Consider the following 19,547-nt stretch of genomic DNA (forward strand, 5'->3'; position numbering starts at 1 on the left):
CAATACACTTCTTTCACTCTTTATGGTGCAACTTAGAGATGTCTAGGAACTGTGGTGGGTTTTTTTTAACATCTAGAGGGAAAGAGAAATTGAGGTTCATACACCTGATCCAAGACTTGTGTATTATGACCTGAACTTTTCTGAAAATGCTGCTTTAGAAGGCAGGTGTGGCACAGAGTTGTCCTCTGTTGGCAAGTACCAGAAGTACATGGATGAAATAGTCCCTGCTCTAGGAGCAAGGTACTCAAGTTACCCAAGAGATGTGTCCGAAAACCCCTTACCAGACCTATTTTTGATAAAGTTATCATGCCTGAGATTTCACCTGCCTGGTAACCTGGCTGAGGTTGAAGAGAAGCCTGCTTTTAAGAACAGCATAAATATTTAGTCCACCTTAGATGTATTAATAAGCCAAAATTAGAATTTTTTTTTTTTTAACAGAATGGATGTCCTGAAACATTCAACTTGTAAATCTGGAATCCAGTTAGGGAAAGTGTGAGAAAATAAATCTCCTTTTGCTATCATGTCCAAGGAGCCTAAAACACTCTGCAGAATAGAGGCAAATGAGTTGCTGGTAATAAGCTGGTGAAATCAGCTTTGCTGGAGGCAGAATTTCTCCACAGGATCTTTTTTCCCCAACTGACAACATTTTTAGTGTAACAATTTGGAAAGTACAAGTTATTGCCAAATAATTCATTGACCAGTTAAAAAAAAAAAACCAAAACTGAAAGCCTGATCAATCCTCCTATCTTTCCTCAGGTCTGAGAAAGCAAGAATTGGTCCAATGCTGATAATTATCTTACATAATATTTATTCTTCTGTAAAGAAAATTGTGAGATCAGTTCAAATAATTAAAATACATTTTAAGTTGGTTAAAATACGGATTTTATGCAACCCCCACACAAGGAGATATTTTGCTTCAGTAGGAAAAAGGCAATTCAGCTGTGGGCTGTTTTGATGTGTGTGGCATGAGTTGGCAGTACTCTTTGATCCATGTCCTTCAGGCAAATTTGACATCTATTTCACCTGAGGCAGGCAGGGATTTTTTGAAGGGTATTTCTATATAATGAATGAGTGACTGCTAGAAGTCATGTCATTGTCCTCCTCCGCCTCTTCAGATCCGATTTGCAGGCCAGGTGAATCTCATGACATGTCTCCTGGTAAATCAAGCAGGGAGAAGAAATGCCTGAAATAGTCCCCATCATGCTGACACCAGAAAATCTAGATGATGAGTGGTTTGGAGAATCTGAGGAAAAACTCAGCTCAGTCTTACATTCATTTCAGAATAAGGTAGCAATTTTGAAGAAAACTCAATATTTCAAATAGTATATTGGATAGATTCTGTGCAGAAAATCACAACTCCTTTAAATAAAATCTGTTTTCCCTCTTAGTTCTCTTATTTTCTGCGTGTATGCATTTGCAGCATTTCCTTCAGTACAACACTTCTTTGATATCACATCTATTTATTTTAGCTTTGAAATATTTATTTCTGTGGCAAATACTCATATACTGGTTTTATTACACACCCAAATTTATTTCAAAGTAGGCTGTGTGACCCCTTGGTGTAAGGTGATGGACATTTTTATAATTGTGTAGATAACTAAAGTAAATCATGGACATAAAATCAGAATCCCTATCAAAACAACTGTGAGCCTTCCTAATTGTTGCCTTAGCAAAGTTCTCACTCTGGATGTCTCTTGCAGTGATTACAAGGTGAACTTCTTTATTTATTTGTCTTTCATTCCACACATTCAACACTAGCAAAAATATTCTACCCTTGCGTAAGAGCTAATCAATTAGGCATAAGTAAAGGATAAAATATTTGTAGAGGCAAACAATTCAGAGGGGAAAAAAAAAAATAAAGCTTGCCCTTTCCCCATGCAATTTGATTTCCTGAAAATCTGAAAACATTTCTACTCACAAGTCTGCTACAGCAATTTGAATCCTTTTTATCTTCCAAAGAGCAGCTGTGCAAGGTTTTGTTTTGTGCAAATTCAGCATAAAAACGAGAAATTAGTTATCCACCTATAAATATTTTTCTGCTTTTGATGAACACTAAATTCGTTCAGTAGTTGTCCTAAGGAGGAAGGAATATGGCCAGAAATATATTTAAATATTGTGGCTCAACAGTACTATTAAATGGAAATAGGGAGGTAAGGTTTTTGCTTTTCCTCTGGGCAAGGAATGTTGTTCATTTCCAGCTTAATTTTACTGATCTTTGTTTGGCCAAAACTGAAAATTCATTAATTTTAGCCAGACTGAAATAATGTGGTTGGTTTGCAGTGATGATGTTTCACGCAGTGCTTAATAATGAATATCTGACTGCATATTAAACACACAGCAAGGTAGCTGATGCCTTCATGCTAAAGAAGAATACCTAGGACATGGAAGTTTCTTCATAAAACTTCTTCATAACGTGGAGATCTTCTGGAATATAATTTCTACTAAAATAGGCAAAAAAAAAATCTTCTTTGGATAGACATAGAGATAGATATTCATATACTCTCACACTGGTATATATATGTACGGTATAGATATATGCAAATTTATGTTAAGAAAGTTCAGAGCAAGATTTTCTAGGCAGCCAGAAATCACAGATATATATTAAATGAGAATTTTTTTAAAAAATATGTTTTCTACTTACCATGGTGCATATTAAGAGGACCTTTAGGGCTGTGAATATACATCCTTGCAAGTGTGCATGCAACACCTTGCTTAATACCTATCAGAGGAATAACTGTGTCTCTGCAAAAACAAATGTAAAAGAGTGGACAAACTGGCATATTATTTGATAGCAAGGATAAATACCTCATCTCAACATTCATACCATACACCTTAAGTGAAAAACAAAGGTTAAAAACATAGAAGTAAATTGATTTCAGTAGGTTTGAGAATCAAAAAGCCATCATCGAATCTTTGAAATGCTAGTCAAATAAAAATTTTTAATAAAATTCAAGAGGAATGGTAAAAATCCATTTTTAATGCATCAAAATGTATTAGATGCATTTTTTTCTTCTTCTACAATAAGATAACTCATTGACTTGCAATAGGGAATCCCAGTTCTTCATCCATAATGGAAAGTCTCTACCTTATCAAAAAATAAAATTTACTCTATCACTGTATTTTTGACCAAGATGTATTTTCTGTCCCTGAGAGTTTTAGGCTATGGTCTTAACTGGAAAAAAAAAAGTGAGATAAACCAAAGATAAAGCCACAAAACCCACTCTAAAGGAAGCTGCTGGGTGCTGAGGATGGAGGGGATTTGAGGTTTTTCGTCAGGTTTCTTTTTTTTCTGTTTCTTTTTGGGTTTTTTTTTTGTTTTTATTTGGTTTGGTTTTGGTATTTTGGGGGTTTTTTTTGTTGTTGTTGTTTTTTGGTTTGTTTTTTTTTTTCAATTTGGTTTTGGTTTTTTGGTTTTGTTTTTAATAACCACACTTGTATCTTTTCTCTATGTCCTGACCAGCAGTGTCTCTTTCTGCTTTGGAAAAGCAGACTAATGAATCAAATGAAAAGACACCTGAAGCTATGTCAGAAGTGGAATATAATAAATAAGAAACTTAACCAAACCCCCCATTTCTCTCCCAGGATACTGTTGTAGCTAATCCATAGTACCTAGCAAAATCCTTCATAGCCACTCGATTCCATTCCCTTCCCACCAGGAAAAGAAAATGAATGGAAAATTCATGGATGAAGGTATAGAAAGGGAGATAATTTACCAGCCACAGCCACAGGGAAAAAAATAAAACATGACTTGAGGAAAATTAGCATTTCCAATTTATAGATACTCTTAAAACTCCTCTTATTCTTGAACAATATCTCAGATAGAAGCTCCCAAGGACTTCACAAACTCATAGGATTTCTCAATACCTCACGGAAAATATTACTGTACTATTCATAAAAAAAAATATTTTAGGAATTTATTTTGTTTCTGTTAGCTATCTGCACTCTAATATCAGAAACTCAATTTTGTTCTGGTTTTGGCACTGATGGTCATGTCTAATAAACTGGTGTACTGTAATTTGTATTTTTTCCCCCACTGGCATGGTTGGCAAATATTCATTTCAAATTTGAAATGGATTCATCCCAGCTGCCATGAAACCGTTTACTCTTTAAAGAACAGCGAGATTTTCCAAATTGCTTGGAACTTGTGCAGCTGGTTGGCAGAGGGATGTTGCTGCAGGTAGCAAACCCATTCTGCTCAATACAAAGGCCAGACCTCCACATTTATTGGTTTTATACTTTGTAATAAAATTATAATTCACGGAGATGCTGAACTAGAGAAGTAAATAAACCTTCCCATGGCTGTGCAGGCTTCTCTGTGGATTGCATCCAAGGGCCCTTGGATGCCACTCAAGGCCTTACCTCAGATGTTTATGCACAGGCATTTCTAAGGCACTCAGCACTCTAGTTATCATAGTCCTTTGAGAACATAATGAGACAAGCTTTACAATATGCTTCAAAATAAAAGAAGGGTCATTAACACCTTTTTAAAAATAGAAATATTGAGTCCAAGTACGGAATGAGTACTCAAAAGTGCAAGGACCTCTTTGCTTAGTCACCTGAGAAATATAATTTATGATTGATCTAAAGGAGAAGGTAATGAACTGGGGAGGTGGGTGGGTATTTGTGGGAGGACTGGAAATTATCTGCCAATGTGTTAGAGGAGTCCAATTGTCTTGGAGCATGGATAGAACACTGTCAGGGTACACACTCACACACACAGAGGGCATTGGAGAGCCCAGAGCAGCAAACACTGCGCAGATCCCCTCCTGTGAGCCAAGAGCAGCCCCATCTGTGGGCACAGTGCAGAAAGGACTGTGGCTAGGAATGATGTGTGACAGGGCTGAGGAGGAAACTGCATTAATGTCCAGGGCTTAACCAGAGCAGTGGGTGCCAAGGACAGTCTCACAGGACAGGTTTCATCTCCTGAAGTTCTGCAGCACTCAGGCAGGAGCTGCTTGCACTGTGAAGCTCTGCTGTGCAGAGCATCATTAAGAGACTGGAGCTCTTCTTATTTCACCTTTGCTAGATATTATGAAAATTTTCTTTATTCAATTTTTACATTATTTGTGTCAACAAACTCCATCTTACATTAGTTATATCAATAAACTTTTATTTTAAAACCCAGAGGTGGAGTACCCTTGACCTGAATTTAATCTTACTGTCAAAATTTGTATATCTCTGTAAATGTGCCTTAACTGCTTAACTACTACTTGTTTATGGGTTTCTTATTTATTGCTTTTTGAAAGAGTGAGAAAGGGATAGACATTGGCTAGGGTTAAATATCTGCATGGTTGCAAATCTCAAGTAGTGAAAAACATCTATGCTTAACATAAGTGAGTTGACACTTATGCATTGCTCTTTTTTTTCCCCCTGATTTTAGCTCTGTCTAGTATAAGTCTCTAAGGATCATTTCATTTCATGCTTATTTTTTTCTTAATCTTTCCAGATGTTAAGAATACTAGTTTAATTGAGAAGCTAAGTGTGAAAGGATAGTGTATTACCTACATGGTTTTTAATTATGGAAATTGAAGGATGTGTCCAAGGTCGTGTAAAAGAAGAAACACTTGAAACAGTTCATCATACTTGCCATTTTACAGTCTATCAAAATCCTGTGCTGAAATGTTATACTCAGCCTTAATCACAGAATAGGAAGAAATATCTTATTATTTTATACGTTTAAACAGATATCCAAAGGTTACTGTTTGATTACAATACAAAAAAGGAAACAATCTTGTATGTGCATTTGTTTTCAATACAGAAGAACAAAAATCTAAACCTGAGATTCTTATGACAAACCCAAGAGCTTTTCAAAAGCTCCTCCAGGTCAACGAACCTAAGATATTTCATATTTGTTTTGAGTATAGCTGAAGACTTGAAAGCCCCTCTGCACATTACTTTCCTGTCATCCCTTCTACATCTGTCTCTCACCATATACTTATCTATTTGAGTTTTTATGTTGTCTCTGTTTCTAGGTTAAACAGAGCAGAAGTGAAGGAATAGTCTGAGAGTTTCTTAGTTGCTAAGTTTGTGAACAGTTCAGGAGGTGACTAAAGATTTAGTATACTCTGGTGAAAAAAATGAAAAAAAAAAAAAAAATCACACCTACTATGAAGCTCCTAAAAATGATCTGGACAACATAGAAAGTCAGCATATAGTGAACAACCGAAAATAATCTTCTGCCTCTGAACTTGCAGTCAATACAGAACAGTACTTGTCTGTAACTGCAAAGCAAATATTTCCACTTTTAATTGTTACTCCTCTCTTGCAATACACAATACCAGAAACAAGGAACAAACCTTGACGCTTTATCTGTGGAGCCTTTATTTGGATAACAGATGTCACTGTGGCTTCCAAAGTGATTCCTGAGTCTTTTTGTCATTTTATCACCAAAAAAAAAAAAAAAAAAAAAACCAAAAAACAAATTTAAAACATCTCAAAAATGAGTTTTAGGAATCACTCCAGAAGAGATATTTCAGACCAAGGATCTTCGTTTTTTGGGGTTTTTTTTCTTTTTGGGGGTTTTTTTTGGTCATTTGTACAACAAATACTTTACATTTAAGAAAAAAATATCCTTTGCAGAAGAAACATATTGGCTTGTGTGAATTTCAGTATTGATTACTTTAAGGCCCTTTTTTTTACCTTAATAACATATTCAGTATTCTTATAAAACTGTTCACAAGGAACTGGAGAAGTCAGTGTAAATATGTGAAAGCAGGGTCAAGATGTTATTCCCTGACTGACAAAAGGGAGCATTTAGTTATGAAAATGAAATTAAAATGAAAGCAGACACAAGAGATGATGTTACCATTATACATTTATGAAGTTATATTTTTTTACTGACGATTGTGATTCAGAATAAACAAGCTCATGACTTCAAGAAATAACAGCTGGTCACTACCACATCTTTGTGTCTTAAGTCTAACAATTTAATATAGATCAGTGTTTAGCTACTTTGAAACAGGAAAGAGCTTTGCTCACTCAGAAATGGGCTTTTGGAAAGGTACTAAGTAGATAAAATTAAAGTAGAAAAATAATACATTTTGTTCTTAATGAAATGGACTTTTTTTTTTTTCCATAAGAAGTCCATGAGAGGAAGCTAGGAGTCAGCATTTAACCTTTAAACACTACACAACCATGAAAGCATGTCATGATTTATGTAAATATACTATGCTGAGGCGACTCTCTATGCACATTAACACTTTGCTATGAGTTCCAACACAAAGCTTTCAGAGATCAAAAAACCCAAGGCCCTTTATTTAACAAAAAACCAATCACAATGAAGCAGCACAGGCATTTGTTGAGAGAACCTGGCTTAATTGCCACAAAAGATTAAATCGAAGCCTGTGTATAACTAAGAGCAGCAAGAATCCCAGATGAGCTCATTTTCCACTAAAAATGTGTTAACACAGTCTGCCTGAAGGGCAGGAACAGGTAGCAAATCACACCAAAGTTCTCCGGTGCAAGCAAAAGGGAGATGCTGCTTGATGATACTGTCAGATCATCACAGGCTGGCACCACTGTAAATTGGAACAGAGCACACCTAAGAATCATTCTGGGCATCACTCTTCTGTGGAGGTCCCAGCTGACAAAACCTCACTACAAAGCTGATGGTTTCATGCCAGGAGTTATAAAATAGGTGTTCTTGCAACATGAGCTGAACTATTATAGTTAGTCTCATGTAAGAAATCTCAAATAACTTTAAATTTAGGTTTTGGTAGTGATTAAAAAACAAAACAAATTAAAAAAAAATTAAAATACTTTTGCGGCATCTATGGAGCCTTACAGGGTCCACAAGAAGAATTAATAAAGATTGCTTGGGATTTTACTAAAATCAGTTTCAAAGCGTTTCTAAAAAATTACATTTAAAAAAAAAGTTCTTTAGCTTTACAGCAAAGCCTGTGCAAGTAATCTCAGCTAACTTTAATATTCCATAAAACATATTATGGACACTAAGGCAGTCATTTTGTATTTCACTTGTGGTGAAATGGTAAGAAATAACCACTTTCAAGATGCAATTAATTTAGTTTCTTTTAGATGTCTGCTTCAGGATGCAAGTAATTATCTTAGTGATACTGATTAGAACTCTGCTGATTACAACAGACACTTGGAATGATTAGCTTAGAGACAGATACCACCAGAGATTAAGATATGTAACAAACCTTATGAGAAGACAAAGGAAGGATTTTGGATCTCAGTCAGAACAACTCAAATTCAAACTTGCTGCATGGAATGAAAAGTCTGACTCTCCCCCATCTGGCTGGGACCATGTGTCCATGTGCTGCCTTCCAAAGGACAGGCAAGACCCTAAGCTGGGTGCTCTGTGTGCGAGCTGCCATTCCTTGCAGTCATTCGGAGGCTCAGAGGAAATGGAAAGATATAAATTTCCACAGATGCTGAAGGGTTTGATTTGCAGCCATGGAAGAAGCTTGGAATGATGTAAAAATAAAAGTATGCAGACATTAAGCAGAGAAATTATACATTTCTTGTTTCTATAGTAGTAAAGTAAGAACATTCCTTAAATAAATAAGAAACTGTATTGGGTAAGATGGTGAAGGGTTTTATAGTGCAGTAATGTAATCGTACAGAGTAAACTGAGTTGAGATGTTATAATAGAAGCATATGTGTATATGTGTAGTAGTAGTCCATTGGATAAAAGTACACTCAGTGCAGCAGAATTAAGTAAAAGTGATAGGTTAGAAAAACAAAATAAACTGTATGTGTCTTTCCATTGGATTAGAATGTTATATATTGCCTTGTACAAAAAAAAAAAAAACAAACAAAAAAACCCACAAAACTTGTGACTACTTTGAGCTACAGCCAACTTCTTGCTCCTCTAAAATCTCACAGTTTTTGAGGCTGATGTTTATCTGAGCAATAAACTGTTTTTAGCCCAACACTGTTATCATCCCTTCATTAAGGGTCAATGACAGACTCTGCCCTTGAACAATTTTTTGTGCCAGTACACAGCAAAAGAGAAATTAAAAAAGAGAATGGTTAAAAGAGAATGGCTGTTGCCATTCCTTTATTTTCAGGATACATTCACAGATGCCAACCCAACACCATTTCTCACTCATACTTTTCAGAGCTCAGAAATTAGTTTGCTAGTAGTACAGAATGCTGCAAGTTAGACACATCTAAATTCCTTTTCTGGTTTGTCCCAGAGCTCTAGGTCTAGTAATGTCATCTAAATATATTTCAACAGAGAGATGCAAAATCTTTAGAGATGGATATTTACTCAATAAACCAGTCTGAAGAATCAAAGTTTAGGATATGAAAGTCAGATCCTACTGAAAATTAGACTACTTCACCTTGGCCAGACTTTGCTCTCAGTCTACAAGCTGCAGATATGACAACTTTGTGGGTTTTTTCACCGCAAGATTTTGTCCTTATCATTTAGTTCCCAAAACTGGTTAGATATTATAATTCTGAGTGAAAATCTTAGTGCTCCTTGGAAAATATATTTCATATCATATAGCATGTGCAGGATTAATCTTCCAACATTAATATAATCAAGTTTGTATTAGCCCACAATTTGCTGGTAATTGACAGCTAATATACACCCAACTAGAAATCAAGTTATTTTTATTTTCTAAGGCATTCCACTTAATGTATAACAGGTTCTAATTTTAATGGTCGTAGTAAGTCTCTTAATAATTTTAGCATGTCTTTTTACTGATTAATACTTTAGTTCCTATCACTATGCTGTAAAAATCATATCAGTTATGATGTTAAATGGTGCACAGTTATTCCATCATTGATACGAACTTACAGTATATTTCATGTGTGATGCATTTTCTAGCTTTGGGTGCATCATTTTTAGGTGAGTGGTTACTGGATAATCATTTCTCTGATATTTTTCAGGCAAGCAGAGAAGTTTCTAAAGCAGTTTCAGAAGGAACAAATGAGGTTTGTTGGCAGAGGCAATATCTTTTATTAGACCAGCTGATATAATGGAGAACAATCAAGCAAACTTTCTAGCACTCAGTCATGTAATCAATTCTTTTTGGAAAACCTATATGAGCACAAAAGGAGAGTAGAATTTTAAATCCTATTTTAACACTTTATATGTGGAATATAAGGAATGTAATTTTGAAAGGAAAAAAACTTTAAAATCGATTTTTTTCTCAATTTGTGGATTTAAGTATTTATAAATAATTTGTTTAGAATAAGGCATTACTTTCTGTTAGTGTGCTTCCAGTAATACCATGGGACATAACCAGATTTTAGTCCTAAAAATAAATAATTTTTCTACACATTTCCTCTATCTTATACACCTCACAAAAAGCACAAGATATTTAATCTTCATATAGCAACAAATTTCAGGGTCATCAAAAACAGAGCGGAAAAGAAATATATACAGGCATCTGTGTGGACATAATGACTACAAATAATTTTTTATGTGCTTTTATACATATAAGTATGGGTGTTTGGTTCAATAATGCTTTTCCCTTCAGCATTAAACCATTCACACTGTGCAGAAAAAAACAAGTATTTTTAAAAGGAGAAAAAACCCAACTATATACAAGTAATATGGTAGACTGCAAGAATTCAAGAGTAATATATAACATTACAATGAATGCAAAAATGGAAGAAATTCTGAATTAAGACAGGATAAACGTGCTGACACTAGCTTCAGCATTAGCAAGTCTGCACAGAGTTAACCTTGGAGCAGGCTGCCCAGGGCAGTGGTGGGATCACCAGAGGTGTTTAAAAGATGTGCAGATGTGGCACTTGAGGACATGTTTTAATGGTGGGCTGGGCAGTGCTGAGTTAATTGCTGGACTCAATGATCTTAGAGGTCTTTTCCAACCTAAGTGATTCTAGAAGTCTAGAATCTATGAAATACAACAAAGGCTGCAAAAAATATGGAGTTATCTATGGCTTAGTGGGTTTCTGGACTTCTCTTTTCTGCAGAGTGGAAGAAGCAAGCACTACCAGCTTATTTTGTTTATTCATTCATAAGCATTTGCTGTAATCTGCTTTTAGACATAGAACTAAGAGACAGTTTCATGTTTTTTTTTGTTTTGGCCCTAAAAGTTTAAACTGTTCTAATTTAGTGTTTTGAGTGCTCTGTAGAAGTCAACACACACACACACTTATATACATTTATATACACACACACATTGGAGATATTAAAAAGATTAAAACTGAAGACACTAAAAATTCAAATCTATTTCCTAAACTTGGGAGACAACATTGGAATGCTAATTAAAAAATAAAGGCTCATTGTACATCTCACTTTATATTCAAAATACAAGTAAAATAATGGGCAAATTAAATAAATTTAAATACAAATAGAATAAGGAGCTGTCTGTCATCAACATCCTCTGCAGCATGTGGTAAACTGCAAAAAAATAGCACTGTCAGCTGTAAAAAGAGGTAAAAGGTTGGTGAGCCAACCAGGCTTTGGGGTAAAATCCCTTACCTTCAATCCTGCATGGAAAAAAGAGTCTGTTCCTTCATGTTCTGTTAAAACTTGGGTCATTTTAATTGATCTTTTTGTCCAAAAGTTCTCTATAACAAAATTCAATGAACCACTTCTGAGACTTCAGACTGCAACACAAACATCAGGGAACACAAAGTGATCTGTGCTCATTTAGGAAAATATAAGAGTATATTGATGCAGCTAGAGAGTAGTTTAGTGCTGCTAATAATGAAAAGCCAAAATTAAAGCAGTAGACAGAAAATTAAAGGTATGGGGAGTTAAATTTGCAAACGTAACATAAATGGAAGAAAGTTAGCATATAATTAGAGTTTCTAATTTCTCTTTAAATGTCTCTCAGGTTGCATACCAGGCAATTAGATTTCATTGGGCTTCAATTTACTGTTGGGAACAGTTGAAAGTGTAAGACTGTGGAGTAGTAAAGGGAATTATGTTTTTTTAATTAATATGCTGAAAGTTACTGTAATGTGAACACAGGTTTCAAGCTACAAAGAAAATCATGTTAGCTCGTTCTAAAAGAAATATTATTAATAGATCTTAGCTCCTTTGAAATACAGTTTTGTAAAACAACATAGCAATATTTTAAAATGCTGAATACAAGTACTAAAAATGAAACAAAACTAAGCAAAATTATTCCAAAACAGTAACAAGAAAAATAATCCCAAGCAGTATCATTTTAACACTAAATAGCACTGAAAAAAAAAAATATATACCAAAAGAAACAAATCCTTAAGCTTGTTATCTAAAAATTTAATTTCATAGCCTACTTGAGACACTGTGGCTTCCCTACACTCATCAGACAAGGCATTGGGGAGCTGGTCTGAGAAACAGGGATTTTAGTCCAGTGAATATGGTTCAAATATCAAAATTGTATAGGAGTAAGACATCCATTTGCTTAGCAATTTTCTCATCTGAAATGTAATGACTTGAGAAACAAAGTGTATATATATCTTTCAATATCATTATGGTATAAAAAATCAGTATCACAGTATTTGAGAAATGCTATAAGAAGACTTCTATAGCACCATTTTTTAAAAATGGATTCCTAAAGGAGACATAGGAGAGGAAAAGCTGGGGATGAGGGTTTTTTTAAGTTTCAACTCCTCCATAATACAATTATGTATACCTTTCTATAAAGGATGGATTTGGCACCTGTAACTATATGGGCTCAGTGGGAAATTCTCAATTTTGAAATTCATTTAAAAAACCAATAAAAACCCTGTATATTTTTATGTGTCCTAATCACTCAGCCACTTTTTTTTTACAGGTCTCAAATTGTACACAAGTATGTAAACAAGTATGTCATACTCTTATAGCTCATTTACTGAGCAGAACTGCTATAAAGCAGTAAAAAAAAAAAAAAAAAAAAATCAGATGATTCCATCCCTGAATTCTTATAAATTAAGCTGAGGAACACTTACATACTCTAAGGAGGTCAGTATGATAGATACTGTCAACAAATGCCCATCAGGATCAACTCCAGGCAAAATAAAGTTAAAACTGCCACTTCCTTGTAAAATCAATGCTGACTAGACACAGAAACCTCATGGCTACTGTGTGTATGTTTGAGTTCCAGTATTCATCTTATTTCTAAGATGAGCACCCTTACTGAAAGGCTGTGGGCTGATTACCAAGAGAGAAAGAATAATGTGAGTCCCTCCAAGTTATTCTGCTGTGCAAAAATTAATTCAAGCTTCAGTGGGTGAAAGTGAGAGTATGAACAAAACTGGTCATGGAATTTCTCTAATGGGGTGGGAGAAAAAGATTGTTTTTAGGTTCCTGAAACAATGAAGATTTTGTATTTTACCCAGTGACATAGATTGTTCACAGCAGAAATAGTACAATGATGAGGATTTTACCTAGATTTCCATTATATTAAAATGCAAACATATCTTAAAAAAATAGAATTGCTCTGACCTTTTCACACAGAAATTAGAAATGAGCTAAAGCTATTCCTTAGACCTATCATTTATTGTCTCCTTCACCTGTAAATGCATATAGCCAATGTTTTAGTTCTAACACAATCCTGAACAGTTAATAATTGGCAGTAGGTATTGTAATAAAACTTAGAAGAGACACAAAGAAGAAAGATCTCAGAGGAGAAAAGTGGTGATTTAACTGTGTGATGCAGCTTCAACTGTTAAACATCTACCACTTACAGCTCTGTAGCTTCTGGCAGAAATATTTATTTCATACATCTTTTTGTTTACTGCATGTATTGCATGTTATTTTCCAGGTGCACTTTTTTTCACAGAGAGCAGTAAGCATTCCCTAGAAAAGGAATTCTTGCAACATGCCATCAACAAGAAATTGAGGCAGTCTTCATTGTATACTAGAGGACAAAATCCCAGTGTCTGGGTGCATCCAGCAGAAATACTGGGAGAAGCATCATGGCCAGACCATGTCTTGTATGATTTTCAAACTATGGGAAAGTCTGGAAAAGACCCCAATACCTTTGCATATTTCAAATAGCAAGCCCAGTACTGAGTGCTTGCCTGTCTAATTGTGGCATGGAGTTAAGATATATACAGAATCATAGAACTATTAATTTAGGAAAGATCTTTAAGATCACTGAGTCCAACCCTAAGTTTCACTGCCTGTTCCACAACTCAGCTGTGTCCCTAAGTGCCACATTTGCACATAACAGACCTCAAAACACACAGACCCAGGTCTGGGAACCTACCACAGTATTCCTGAGTCCTGCATTTCAATAAGTTCCAGTTAGTATACTGCAATCTTATTGTTATAGCTTAATTCCAAATGTGTTCTATCTCTTCTAAGACTATGAATGGTGCCAAGCTCAATTCAACAGATTATATGAACCTCAAAATAAGGATGTGTAATATCTCCAGTGAGGTCAAATTGTTTGAGAAGGAAGAAACATTTCAGCTGCATTTCTCACACAGAAGTTCTCAGCAGTAGTTTTCTCTTTTATTGCCAGTTTATGTCTAAGACATATGGTTCAGAATAGTCTCCCTTAGGAATGCTTTTGCTTTCAATAAGAATTAACATTCCATTTCTTCTCCAAACTCTTTCAAGGCTTTGATGTCTTAGCTGAGGCACAGCATTCTTTAATCTTGATATTCAGTAAAGCAAAGCATGTTTTTATTTATTTCTTGATTTAAATATATTTATAAATAGCTTAGGTTAATGTAATTAGTTGCGATTTCTGGCTTGACATTCATAATGCAAAGGCCATATTCTCCCAGCTGTAATGACATGTAGGTTTTTTAATTAAAATAAAATTAACCAAAAAAACTCCTCTCTTGAGATTATCATTTGCAGACATATTCTGCATTTTGAAATGCATAAATGATGCAAAAATAAACTTAGTTCCTCCAGCAGGTTCAGTAAGCATAACCATCTGAAAAGCTGCATTTTTCATCATTTGAATTTCTGTCATGAAGCCCCAGTAGAGTTGCAATAAGGAGGTTTATAGCTCACTGTAGCTAATGGATGTAGCTGTGTCTTAGAGCTTTGCATCACTCTGTGTGTATTTCAACTCTTTCAACAACATCAGCCTCTGTGGACTCTCCAACAAGTAGAGCTCCGTGGAACATCTGATTCCACTGTTGTGTCCAACTCCAGATCATTGGTGGGTTCCCAGAGCAGTGGGAACTGAAGCAAATTTCCAGAAAACATACAGGAGTTCACAGCAGCTGGTTCTTTAGCATTTTTTTTTTCTAAATATTAAACAGGCTACCTACCTAATTATGAAACAAAAGGCTTTCCTGAGCTGATCAACTGTAATATAATATAACACACACTTGCATAGGAATGTTGTCTTGATGCTCTAGACAATCAAAACATAATAATTTGTTTATGGCAAGGAAATTCTGTATATTGAAATACTGTTTTTCAATGTTCCACAGTTTTAAAAAACTAGGAATATTATAATAAAAAATGTTCACGACAAGCTGTTGAAATTTTAGAAGTATATATATGTGGCATGGTTATGAGAAAACGTGATACTCAGTGTTTTAGTCAAATTTGTTGTTGGGATATCTCAATATGGACATATAATGATTGTCTTCCAATTTAAAGATATTTTATAATTATAAATGTTGCATTTGTCACTAAAAGTATTTTCTTCTCTTGTTCATTTTGCACAGAAATGAAATCCTTTTCTGCTATTTCAGTTTCTTATAATTTAAAGATCAAAAGTGTTTAAAAAGTAAAGATCTTATATTTCAAATATTTTATGTATGTTCCTGAGGATTCCTTGAAGAACTAGAATGAAGAGCTAGAATTTTTCTTGCCAAGTTTGAGAAGTAATTTAACAAACACATTTAAAGTTTCAGCTTGTAGCTAGTTCACATAATTTTACCCTAATATAGATTCATTCCTCCTTTTAACAAAAATTCAATATTCTTATGAGCAGAGCCCTATTAAGGACTCCTTTCACTGCAGTTCAATTTTCAGCAAGTCAAGAAATATTCACCAGTATTGCCACTGCAAAGCACCAAATCCAGCTGAAAATGAATGAATGAGCACCATCCACAGAGAACTCCAGTGTCCCACCTTACACAGAGGTTTATCAATTTATTCCATATTTTATCATCTTCCATTTCCCAGTATAGCATTCCATCTGTGTTTAATCAAAAAATTAAATTACCATTTTAATAGATTGAGATATTATATCTGAGAGGGTGCAAAGATAAAAGCAATGAAGAGCTCTTTTAGATCCATTTTAGATCTATGCATCTAATTTTGGATCATTAAAAAGTGAAGGAATCCATTACAGCCAGGAGAATCAATACATAGCCCTTTATGAAAATGCAATGAAACATTCAAGGTAAATAGAAAGCTGAATAAATAATTAATCACACACCATAAACTATTACTTGGAACCTTGCAGACCTACTTCCATAAATCAAATACTTTGAGAAAATGAGATTATCATTTTCAGTTTTCATTACAGATTACTCATAACAAAAGAAAAAAAATCAAATTAAGGTCAAACTACTGTTACTTCATGAAATATAAAAACTTTACTTTTATAACCATCACTTGTAACTGTATACAATACACAGTCATCCAAAAGACATGCCACCATAAAAAATGCCTTAAAAAATCTAATCAGAAAAGAGAAAAATCAGAAATCCTCTGTCAAGACATCATATCTGCCTCCATCATAAAAACAGACCTGTTGCATGTACAGATGAAGAACCAGAAAATATAATACACCAGACTGGAACAGGTCTGGAAATTAGGAAAAATGACAAAATCCTACATTTACCACACAACCACTTGCATGAGTCTAAGATAACATTTTGCATTTTCTGGCCTAGCTTTACCTCTTTAAGTCTTAACAACATCATTTTTGTTACTGAAAAACGTTTATTTTTGTTATTTGGAATTTTACATTTAAATTAAATGGTGGAAACCTCATAAGAATCAAAGAAGGGTGAGCGTTGTCCATGATCTCAGAGGCACCTCTGACACAGGGAGTAGGATGAAGTCCTCACATTCTTATTCCTTCTCCTGTGAAACACCTCTGTCTTGACAGAAAATACAAAAGTACTTTCCTCAATTTCTTCTTCATTTCTGCTCTTCCACAAATGCTTGCTGACTGCGATGATGAATGTTTAGATGACGAAGGGAATCTGACCACAGGTATTCCTTCACATGGATTTTTGATCATTAAGACACATTTTATCAACAATTTCTGTGCTTCTCCCTGTGATTCAATTCACTTTCAGGACATGCAGAGTGCCCTGGGTCCTCTACCCTGTGTATTCCTGATCTGTCAGCACTAGATAACAAATGCATTCATGTGAGTGGCACTGATTCCCGTTGGCACATTTCCAAATAATTTTAGGTTCTCAAATTCTCATCACACTGACTGATCTTTGGACATTCAGTTTTTGCATGAGTGGCTATTTTCAGCACCACATCAAGAAGACTGACAGCCTTACTGCTTGTCATCATGCAGTACAGAAGCTGACTGCCCCTGGATAAGGTGACCTGAGGCTTCCCAGTTTGACTTAGCTAGTGTCTGGTCCTGTTTGCTTTTTCAGGATTTTCCTACTGCCATGATAGGGTTTACTGGGATAAAAAAATGTCCTTGGTTTTATTCTCCCTCAGCCAGTGTGTGTCAAGCTGTTTTATTGACTTAAATCTTGTTGTATCTCTACGAGCTTCTCTCCATACATGTGTAGCTCTGATCTCAGTAGCTAATCTCATCTGCAGATTTTTCCTGTAAACTGAAATTATTTTATGTTACTAATTCCAATTTACAACAGTGCAAGGACACCAGAATTAGACTTTACGCTGTAATGAACTGCAGAATTTTTAAAAATAAATAAAGTCACATCAAAAGTGATCTAGATAATAAAAGGAAAATAATAAACGAAATGGTTTTATACCTATCATTTGTAATAATCACCTCTTCTGAAGTTGAACAGCTCTGAAGCTGAACAATATTGTGCACAAGGATTTCAGGAGCACATATATTGCAGCAGTAGAAAATAGAAAGTTCAAGATGACAGATTAACTGTAAAACCCACAGCTTGTATATCACCTGCTCTGTCCTCCCAGTTCTCTTCCTCTCTCTAAACCATGCAGCTGGAGGATGAAATTATACATTTAGCCTGGAAATATTCATCTTGTCTCCTTGATTTCCCCTTGAGACTGAGTCAGTGCATGTTTAAATCCCTGAGGACCTGCTCATAGCAAAGTAGGAAAGTAGAAAACCCAATCACTGTTCTTGCAACTGTGCTCTTTTTATTTGTTCTCATAGGACCTACTTTGAAGTGCCTTTTTTCTTTATTGTCAATTTCTATTTTTTTTTAATTTTTAAATTTAAGCAAGTATTTTACATCTCTAATCTTTCAAAATGACAAGACTTTGACAGTAATTGCTAAGACTATATGATTCACCATATTTAACTTTTTTTTCCCAAGTACTCAAGAAAAGATTTTACATAAGCTATTTTCAACTTTGAGTGGTCAGTGAAGAGACAGTGCAATCAAGATATTTTAGAGTATGCAGCCTACACAGGCAGATTTTCTGATTTTTTTTTTTTATTTTAAAGGATGCTGCCTAAATAAAGTACACTTTTGCAGCAATCCTGAGGCAGTATAGTTTCAAAGTAGCCTGAAGATCTTAACATGTATATTAACCTGAATCAATCAGAACTATAACCAGAAAAGCAACCAAGTTTACCCTTTTCATCACCTTTCCCCAACTTCTTTGGCAAGAAGAATAGTACACAGCATATTAATCCATGCATTGTTTCTGTGCCATTCCTACATTGGAAACATTTCTGCTGAAATATTTACACAGCTTTTCGAGCAAAGGCCATTTGTGATTTAATGCTATGGAAACTTATTTTACTTAATCCTGGCTGTGTTATTCGAAAATGAAATGTTTATAGTATACAAGCCTGATAAAACTAGGATAGGAATCCTTGTTGCCAAAACAATTGTTAAAAAAACCCCAAAAAGTCTTTTCAATTACCTGCTTTGGGTACAAGTGATTGTAGAACATTAATCCCATGAAAGACAAATCTGTTGCAACTGGCAACTGGCCTGGCAAATTGGAATGGCTCTTTGTGACCTTGCTGTCAGATGGCTACCTCTGTGACATTAAAATCCAACTCTGTAAACTGTATCCTTCTGTTTTCTACAGAAAAAAAATTTTTAAAATAATTTAAAAAAAAAAAAAGATGGATCATAGTAGATTTTTTTCTGAAGCATGCAGGAAATGCTTGGAAGCATTTTTCACAACTTGGAAAATACTTACTTTAACAGAACATGTCATGGATTTAGAATCTGTCTATTTGTGGACACACACTGAAAACCGGAATCAATTAAAATTTAAGAGTGTAAGAGGCTTGACCAGAACATAATGAAAATTTGAACTATGGGTTTTGAATTTCTATGGAGATATAAAGATAAATGTGGGATGGGAAGGTGGGATTACTTAGGTAGAATGTTTAATTATTTATCCATTTTCCCAGTTCTAGATTGCCATGAAATGGGGCGCAGCATTTTGCATAAGAAGAGGTGACTTAAAAATGCTTTGCTTTTGCATTAGCTGCCAGCAGGCTGTTCTTTGGGCTGTTCTGTGGGCTGTACTTTGGGCTGTTCTGTGGGCTGCT

Source organism: Catharus ustulatus, chromosome 5 (assembly GCF_009819885.2).
Source record: "Catharus ustulatus isolate bCatUst1 chromosome 5, bCatUst1.pri.v2, whole genome shotgun sequence".
Lineage (NCBI taxonomy): Eukaryota > Metazoa > Chordata > Aves > Passeriformes > Turdidae > Catharus > Catharus ustulatus.